Raw genomic sequence first — 10,540 nt, 5'->3', positions numbered from 1 at the left:
TTCAAAAGATATTTGTCCAATCTAGCATACCAAGCTCTAGGAGCTTGCTTCAATCCATATAAAGCTTTCCTTAACCTACAAACCATATCTTTGTCATTTGTCAAAGAAAATCCATTAGGTTGTTCAATGTAAACTTCCTCTTCAAGATCACCATTCAAAAATGCACATTTAACATCCATTTGATATACTTTATAGTTCTTGTGTGCTACAAATGCTAGGAATAGTCTAACTGCCTCAATTCTAGCTACCGGTGCGAAGGTTTCATTGTAATCAATTCCCTCTTTCTGTGAATATCCCTTACACACTAATTGCTTTGTTTTTGATTACCTTGCCATCTTCATTAAGTTTATTTCTGATTTCCCATTTAGTTCCAATTACATTTTTGTTTCTAGGCCGGGGAACCAATGTCCATGTGTTATTCTTTTCAATTTGTTCCAATTCATATTCCATAGCCTTAATCCAATGTTTGTCTTCACATGCCTCATTAACTGATGCTAGTTCTGTTGGTGCCCAAAACCACAGATTGGAAAATTTAAGGATTTGCCAAGCCCTTAACTGATCCAACTATCCTTGGTCAATGAACAAGGATGGTCAAAGACCAAATCCCTCTGCACTTAAGGCTCCACTGAACCTAGGTGGGTATACCGATCCCTCTCAAGCACAAAAGAGTTATTTAAAGTGGATTTAAACTTTGGAAAGACAACTCTTTGCAAGAATGACAATAATTTCCTGCTACTGCTGAGTGCTTTTGAAATTGAAAACTGAATGTAAAGATAATTGTGTATAAAGATTGTTGTATTTTGGAAATAAAATGCTTTCAGGACATTCAAGAAATATGCAATAGAATAGTTCAAAATGTTTCAGAAGAACGCTTTTCTCTCAAGGACCTTATGCATATCAAATCAGAATCTTAGAGAATGAATAACAGACCAGTGCCTCTATCTCAGAATATATATGATACTTTGTGGACAAACAACTTTATCAACTCAAGAGACAATAAGAACCCAATCTCACATTTAATATAACAAAATGTGATTCACATTACAACAAATCCTTAAACATATTTATCAAGAGGACAAAGAATGTTTCATCAACACAAAAAGTAGACATTGCACTTGAAGTAGAAACAACGAATCCTGTATATTAATCTCTGAGAAATGACAGTACACAAAAGCTACACTTGGAGATACTTCGTTACAATTTGCTTGCACAAAAATGGCATTTTCTTCGTCCTATAAAATTTCCTAATACATATGACTTTCAGTCCCTACAACAGTATAATGATTTCCCCCAAAAACTGTGTCCCATTTGATACAAAATGACCTACTACAAATACATATGCTAAAAGACACGAATGAAAGGACACACCCTTTCATTATCTTAACAACTAACTGAACATAAATTAAAAGCCTAACTAAGATGTCAATTACATTACACAAACTAAAACACAACACTAAGACTTTGGATCCAGCCATCGTCCACATTTTTGAATATGCCGTAAGTAGCCCGGTTCCTTGTATGTTGTAGTGTTGAAGATCACATCTTTGGCTGCATTCTCGATCACATAAAAATTCTCCAACTGATTAGTCGTGTCATTCATGTCAGGACATCTGCTTTGGAAATGGCTTGGGCCACACTAAGCATAGACTTGCACTCAGAGATCCATATGGTTTTGTCTTTTATCACACCTGCATCATCCACCAAACTGGGAACCCCATGCTGAACAATCTGCTAGCATTCATCAAATTCAGACTTAACTTCCTTTGTATTTTCCTCATGTGTAACAAGCAAACCCTGCACCTTCTTCTTCACTTTCTCTTTGGTCGATGCATCCTATAGCAACATGTCGAGTCTATCTCGAATTTTGGTGTGAGAAACCATATTGTCCATGTTCCTTTGATATTCACCCCAGAATTCATCCAATGCTTTCTCCATATTGTCATATCTCTTACTTAGCAACACACAAGAAGTATCAGCCCTAATGCTTCTCACCTCCTTTTTCAACTTATTGTGTTCATAAGATAGCTTTTCAAAAAATTTCTTCCATTGGCCTCCTGAATCTGTAATTTGAGGAATCGGGAGCCCACTCCTCTTAAGGGTCTCTTCATATATAGCCTTATACTTATTCTTCTCTGCTATCTCATGTTTCATTTGGGCCTTATTGAATTTTGAAATATTAATATCCATGTTAGCTGTGACCATAGGATCTACTTCTCCGACTTTCAAAGTCATCATATGACCAAAATATTTATCTACATCAATAATTTTTGGCCTTTTGTTAGGAGGATATAAAGCCCACAATAAAATTTCTTCCTCCTTTGGATCATATCTTGATCCAATAAAAATATCTTGCACTCCTTGGATATTCAATTTCATATCCTTATTGTCTGAATGTAGCAAAGAATAAAAAATGAATGAAGCACTCAAGTCCCATCCTGGAAACACAATTATTCCTGCCTCTACTAGCAATTGACTGCCCTTTTGTGGGGTCATAGTCTCAACCTCTGTGTCAATGTCTTTCTTCGACCTCTTTATCATTTCTGCTTCATTCTCAGAGGTAACGTTTGGCACTGCTTCCTTTAATTTCTTACCTTTGAAGTGTTACATGAATGATTTGAACTCCTTGGACTTAATGAATTGATCATCAGATACAAAAGAAACACGCTCTGCCATTCTTTCATCTGTTTCTGCATTCAGAGCAACAATAAGTCTATTCTCTGCTTCTAAGTCCTTCTTCTTCTTAGGTGCACGGAGTTTGGAGACTACTTCATTTTCCCCTGAATCACTTTGGGCTGGTTCTCCCTCCATTTTTTCTAGTCTCTACCTTCTCTCCTCTAGCTTCTTTTCCAAGGTCCCCATAGCTTCTGCAAGCTCTTCCACCTCCTTATTTTTGCACATATCTTCAAATTCATCTTCCTGATGGAAGTAGTCTCCTAACTCCTATCTTTTCCTGCTTGAATGGATGTAACCTTCAGGATCATAGTGTGTTCTAGATGTATGCTGAAACTGTCAGGCCCAATATGGAAAGCTAATGTACTGAGAGGGGAGGGGTGAATCTGTACTCCAAAACTTTTCTTGAATAATAACTTTACTGTTATGCATAAACATAATAGTGCAGTAACATAAAATAAAGTTAAAACAAACAGATAACAATCATACATGATTCACTCCATAACACATATTTTGGTTATGCAGAAACTCTTGGTTAGAGAGAAAAACTGCAGTGGGGATGGCACCCACAACTTCACTACTGCAATAATAAACAATGCTCGGTTAGAGCTACATTTAGCTATTTCTGATAGCTTACCCTGTTAGGAGTAACAAGATCTGTTAGATCTACCTTGCTAAAGGATTTTACAACATTTATTCTGAATGCTACACCTAGTTAGAGGCTTTACAATTTATAGAATTGGTTAGAGTTTTTTACCCTATTAAAGGTTTCTCTTTCAACTTCTCAATATTACAATAAAATCATTACAAATATCTAAAACTTTACATCTGAAATGTTAAAGCAGATTCTATGTGCTCAGAATAGATTACCTTTCTTATAGCATACCTCGGTAACCCATATAGTAACTTGGTAAACCCTTCTGTTTACTCTGTTCTTCGACTGTTCTCTGAAAACCTTCTCGGTGACCTCTGTGTCTCTGTAACAGTCTTCCTTCATGCATACATACATTTTATTAATGCTGTATATATAGATCTCTTAAAATGGTGATCTAATTCATTGCTTCGATCTTACAAACAAGATTCCTCGAATGAATAACTAAACAAAATATTTTATTGGTTAGATTGTCCTTGTAATCATACACAATCTTCTGGTGCAATTTCCAATGTAATAACGGTTAGATGTGCCTCGATCTTGTAACATGTTTTCATATGCATGTCCAGGTTCAATGTATCTGGTAACACATTTCACTCGGTGAATATCAACTCGGTGTGTTAACTTTACTTCTCGGTAGCCATAAAAAGATACTCGGTAGACAGCTCGGTGTATACTGCGTTCTGTGACTGCTTTCCTCTGTAACCAACTAGACTGTGCATACCGACTTCTCTATTTATATCGATTGCATGATTTGGTAGTGCTAACTGACTAAAATATATAGTATGACTTTGAATATAAAAACTAATGGCAATTTGATAAGTAGTAACAATCTCCCCTTTTGACATTAGTTGAGATGTTTGACAAAAACTACTTTCAAATTTATAACAAAAATCTATATACTTTGCAAAATGACTACACTTGACAATATATACAATAGTCAATGAAATAGTGTATGCAAATATACTCCCCTTATCATTATACTGTACATAACTCGGATTTTGCATGCTCGGTTCTGTTCTATGCTTGTGTGCTCTGCTTGCTCTACATACTCTGCTCGGTATACTCCCCTGTATACAATACTCAAAACTGTATTACCAAAACTTTATCACTCTCCAAATATAGTATATTACTCCCCTTATGTAGTATTACTCCCCTTTTTTGACAAACATCAAAAACTTAATTTCCATCTGGGGTCGGTATTTGATCAAAAATAGATTTATACTTGTTCCGAGCGTCGGTGAGTGCGACTAAGAGTGCAACCTTTACACTTTCCATTAAAGAATTTTGTGCTTGACTATCAGCCAATAGTGATATTAAGCCATCAAGAGTGCTTCCCTCTTGTGTAGTAGATAGGCGTGTAGCTTGGTTAATATGTTCTTGAACTGATGAGAGATGAGGAAGGAATAATGTCTGAAGGGTCATTATATCCATCCTGATCTTATGCTCTTCATTTCTGAGTTCTAACTGTTGAGCCATGAGCTGTTGAAGTTTGGTATAAAAATTCTGAACTGAATTAGGCTCTGTGGTCAACTTAGTTGAGAGATCGGTGATCTCTTTCTCAATTGCATCAATTTTATTCTTGATATCTTTAATGAATAAGGAAAATGTACAAGGTTTCTGAAATAAATAAAGAATATGCTTGAGTTGAGGGGACAACTCAGCAATGAATTTGACAAGCTTAACCTTTCCAATAGCTAGAGCTTTTTGTACCTCTTCAATCATTTTTGCAGTAAGTTCTTTATCTTTTAGCTTGCTCAAGTACTCAGATTCATCAACTCCCGTTGTTTCTAGCTGATTAAGGAGTTCATCCAGTTGAATGTGGATGGCTACATCGGTTGACACTGTTGTTGATGGTAGCATTTCTATTAGTAGTGTCTTCACCTTTGGTAGTACTTTATTCTTCTTTTGAATGGCCATCTATTTTTCTTGTTCGACCTTTGCTTTGCATAGTTCATCGAAATCAATAAGTGCTTGCCCTTTTAATTTTGAAATATCCAAATTGGGCAACACTATCGGTTTAGTCAAATCAACTTTGAAACTATGCTTTCTCACCTTCTTCTCTTTACCTTTGGTTGGTTGGACCAAGACAATAGCTTGTGAGGCTTGCTGACCCTTGGTAGGTTGCTCGGTAGATGCAACACTTTGGTCAGTTCCTATAGCCGTTGTGGTGTCCTTTGGTGTCTCGGTACTAGGGGTCTCAACTGCTACATTTTCAGTGCTTGACGGTGCTTGAGAGGTCATTTCTTGAGTTGTACCTTTTGCTGCTTCAGACTGGTGACCTTCGGTGCCTTGTGCTGTATCCTTAGGTGCTTTGGTAGAGACAGGTGGCTTGACTGGTGGATAAGGCTGAAGTTGTTCTAAAACAAATTCACTAGATACAAGTTTTGAATAGGTAGTGCCTTCTATCATTTCCTGCTCAGGTGCTTCTACATCCATGACATCTTCATCAATTTGAATAGTGTCAGTCGGGTCTTGCTTGGTAGCATCAGGACCTTGCTCGGTGACATCAGGATCGTGCTCGGTGACATCAACAATTTCAATTTTATATTGTTCACCGACATCCTTTATTTTGAAGATTTCCCGTCATTTGGCTTTTGTCTCATTTTCTACATCAATATATAGCCCATTTATCAATTTTAAGGCTCTCTATTTGACAAGAAATTTAGAATTGTAGGTTGTCAAATGTTCTTTAATTTTTGTGATAGACATATCAGGAAATAGATGGACTAGACTTCTTTCTCTAATTTGTTTCTCTGAGTCCATTGCATATTTCCATCTGTTATCAATATGTAAGTATAATTCACTCGGAAGTGACTTAACTAGTTCTAATGGAGCTAGCCAAAACTTTAGAAGTGTGCAAATGACAGCTTCTTCAATTTGTCGCTTCTCATCATTATTCCTAGTCTCATACTTGACATATCTAAATCCTGCAAATCCACCATATTCTTTAAGATTGGCACAAAAGTTTTCAATACTATGAATATTTACCTTTTTTCTTTTTAGAATCTGAAATTTGTTTGCATCATCGGATTCTGTATCACTAGACTCTTTTGCCAAAATGAGTCTCCGAGTAGATTTCTTGTAGGTCTTGGTTACCTTGGGTGCAGTAACACTCTTTTGTTTCTTACTCGGTGATGCAGCTGATGCTCTAGTGTTAGGTCTTTTTGTTGGAGGTGGAGTTGGTAGGGCCTTTGAAATGTCATTTTTCTTTCTTTTCAACACTTTAGCCTTAGGCAACTCAGTACTCAGTGTTATTGCTGCCTCTTGAGCTTTTGATTCCTCTTCAGTAATGGCAAGAGTGCCTTTGACAGGTGTAGAGGAAGATTCTTCTCCGAATTTCTCAGATAAAACGTTTATCATCTTTGTAGCCTTTCTTGTAGCTTTAGGTACTACAATGCTCATTTTCACTTTTTCTTTCACCTCTTCATAAGTTCCATATCTTAGTTCGGTAGCATGCCTTGGAAGTGTGAGATATGCCTCAATTTGCTATTGTGTGATATCATAGTCAATCTCATAACCCATTGGTGGCAAAGATTGAGTCCTTGGTTCTACAACATTCACATAGCAGTAATCGGTGTCTACCTCAAAACATATATCATCCTTGTATTTCACTACCAGCTGTGGTGGAATCTGGTACCTATTGTGCATCTTCTCCTGAAATTTGCTGAAGTATTCATCCATGATATCATTAATTTTATTTCTCAATTTCTTGGTAAAATCATTAATTTGATGGGTGATTGGTCGGTGTAGCTCCCAAACTACTTTACCGACTGAGGGAAAGAACTTCTCAAAGTGGAAAAACATGCATACAAGAAGTGAACCAAACTTCAGTGTATTTGCCAAGTTGTTCTTTTTCGGCTTTCTAATTGTGTTCAGGTTCTCAAACAAGTTCTTCAGTAGCACTTCACATAAATCTACTTTCATTCCCTTTTTCACTATTTTGTAGGCTAAGTCAACTGCTGCATAGGGTACACTGTTTTCCCTTGCTGATTGGAAGAAACAGTAACCAATTACTCTAATTGCAAATTTAAGTTCTGCATCAGTGACATTGTTCAATTTCAGTCCTATGTAATCAGATTCTACTCCAGTTAGACTGATTAACTCCTTCTGTGATATTATTTTTTGTGCTCGTGCATGATCATAGATAGGATACTCGGTGATCACATGAATGATTTCCTTAGTGATTTTGAATGGTTGCTCCTCTAGCCACATAAAATCATCATGAACTCTACTTAAAACAAACTTAACCCACTGGGGTTTGAACACATGGGGATAGGCTAGGGCTTCAGTTAATCCCTTGATTTTGATATGCTCGTACTTGCTATCCATTTTGCCATCGGTACATAGCTCATCATATGTGTCACTAATCTCAACATGACTGAGTTCTTCAACATGACATTTGGTGAAGAATCTAACATCTTCGACTAACAAGACTCGATCTGGGATAAGTGAAAAGGCAGTTTTGTCATCCAGTTCAGAGGTGACTTTAGGAGTCAAAGAGTACTTTAGAGATGGCTTCTCCACGTTCTTGACAACTACGGGATCTTGGATCTTGAACGCCATTGTAGATTTTAGGTTAAAACTTAGCAAACTATCCTTAGGGCTTGACGGTTTACAAACGACTGACGCTTCACACTCGGTAGATAATAGCAATTTGACAAGATCAGAAACCAGCTTAACAATGCGATGAGATTTGATGTAAATACCTTGAAATTCGCTCTGAATGAAGTTTGATCGCCTTGATTCACTCTGCTCTGTTCTCTCAAAAACTTGGTGAATGAAAATGACTGAGAAAATACCTTTAAGTACACAAAATACGTTATCGGGCTCCGTGCGGGTTAGGTCAAAATATTAAATGCACTCGGTTCACCTTTAACCGATTTACTCCTTCTTTTTGTTTTAACTGAGTAACCAAATTTCCTTCATTTACTGACTTGACAGGCTTCCTATATTCACCGACTTGACAGGTTTCCTATAAAGTACTTTTGATAGAATTTCAAACCTACTAATGCATCTTAACTATGCAGATTTTGAATTTAGTACATAATAGAATAGGAACTGTTATGATTTTAACCTTTAGAGAATGCAGTCCCTTCATACCTTTTTTGATTAATTTGGAATAGGTGCACCTAACTTGGTAGGTAAGGTGCTTTCTTCATCTTACATGATTTCCTTCTTTTTCCAAATCATCTTGAATTTTTCTTTTATCTCTTCAGTGTCTCCTCTAGGTTGATCTTTGCAATCTCCAGCTAAATGTCCAACTTTGTGACAATGAAAACATGCCATACCAGGATTTCTCCATGATCTTCGGTTGTTCATTCCAAACCTTATAAAACAGTTGGCACTAATATGTCCACATCTTCCACAACATTCGCACCATATCCTTGTATTGTAATCCCATGGGATTGCTGCATATTGTTGGTAAGGATTTGTGTGAGTTCGGTAACCTCTAGCATTTGCTCGGTGTGGACACCGCATGTAGTTCTTTTGCTTAAGCTAGAACTTCTCGGTACTATGTCCATATCTATTGCAGTTTCTACAAAACCCTTTGAATTTTGCCTTCTGATAGTTGTTAACAGACTTTGTCCTACATTGATTAGATGTGTGACCATATTTATTCCAATTGTAACAATATCCATTGGACTTAGTGATATTCGGTTGCTTACCTTTTCTAATCTGGCATATGTTGGCAGTATGACCTTGATTTCCACAGTAGTAGCAAATAGGCTTCTTCCTTTTGATGTTATTCCTATTTCCAGCTTGCTTTGATGATTTTCCTCTCTCGGTAGTATGAATTCCTTTCTCGGTAGATTCTTTTCCTTTGTAACCGAGTCCTGCATCTTTGTTGAGTCTTCTTGTATTCAGTTGCTCATCCAACATCTTTGATGCTTCATAACCCTTCTTCAATGTTTCTTTGGATTTCTTCTCTGTTTCAAGTTCATTGGTCAACCTTGATACTTCAAGTTTCAATGCTTGATTTTCATCATTCTTCAGAATTGCTTCATGATGTGCATAACCTAGTTGATCTGTCATATTTTGTTGAATCCTAGTCAACCTTATGATTTCATCATTCTTATCAGATACTAAGACTTCAAGTTGTTGTTTCTCTCTTTGTAGATCTCTTGCTTTATCCTCTGCTGTCCTCAATGCATCTAGATTTTTAGTCATCTGTGTATTGAAATGTTCATGTTCTCTTTTCATTGCTTTTAGTTGATCAGCCAATGCTTTGTTCTTTTCTTTCAACATTCCAATCATTTCTTCAGTCTCTTCAGATATACTTGTAGCATCGTAAATTGTACGCACTTGCTAGGGTGGTACAATTTCACACCTAGTTTAGCACCCGCCTTGGCACATTTTTCATTTTGCATTGCATTTCCCCTTTAGCACTTAATTAATTAAATTAATTAGGTCTAAGGTCCTATTTCATCATCATCAACATCATAAAGTTGGGCCCTTTCATTAAAGTGTGCCCCTTTCAATTTATTCCTCCAATACATCATTTAATCAAAAACCCTAATTAGGTCCTATTTTGAACTTGGGGGCTTGATTTCGGGGGTCAAAACATCTCGAAATCACCTGTAACTTCGGGATTCTCTCTAAAATAATCATATCCGACGGCCCTAAAAATTTGGTGAAAAGTTGTCAGGACAATGGCGCCCGGAGTGCACACGGTCCCGGACATTTTTTTCGAAATTTTAGGAGCGCGATCCAATCATAAAATAAAGCTTAACCCCAAGAAATTGGTGGGAGATTCAATCTCTAGGTTAGCCAAAAGTTGAAATTAAGACCTAGGGTTTCATATATAAGAGCTCTCTTTCTTCATTTGAAGGGATCCAAAATTTTGGTTTCAAGGACCTTCTATGTAGCGAAAGAGCAGATCTTTGAAGACTTCAACAACATTCAACATCTATCCATCAAGCATTCATCAATTTCATTCATCCATTTAGGGCTTTGAAGACATTGAAGAGCAATAGGGGATCACCGACTGAAGATTGGCTTGTACCCCTCCCTTGGGGTTGGGTATGATTTCATGTTGTTTTCATGTCTTTGCATAAGCCTCATTATATCATTTGTATTCATGCTTTAGATCACTTTGCATCTTGATTTGGAGCATTTACATTATCATTTACAAGCAATTAGGGTTTACTTTCTAGGTTGCTCTAGTTTGCTTACTTGCATTTTAGGATCTTGCACACACACAAGGTCTGCACACAC

This window comes from Cryptomeria japonica, chromosome 1 (genome assembly GCF_030272615.1).
Source record: "Cryptomeria japonica chromosome 1, Sugi_1.0, whole genome shotgun sequence".
Classification (NCBI taxonomy): Eukaryota; Viridiplantae; Streptophyta; class Pinopsida; order Cupressales; family Cupressaceae; genus Cryptomeria; species Cryptomeria japonica.
This window is presented reverse-complemented; position numbering follows the sequence as displayed.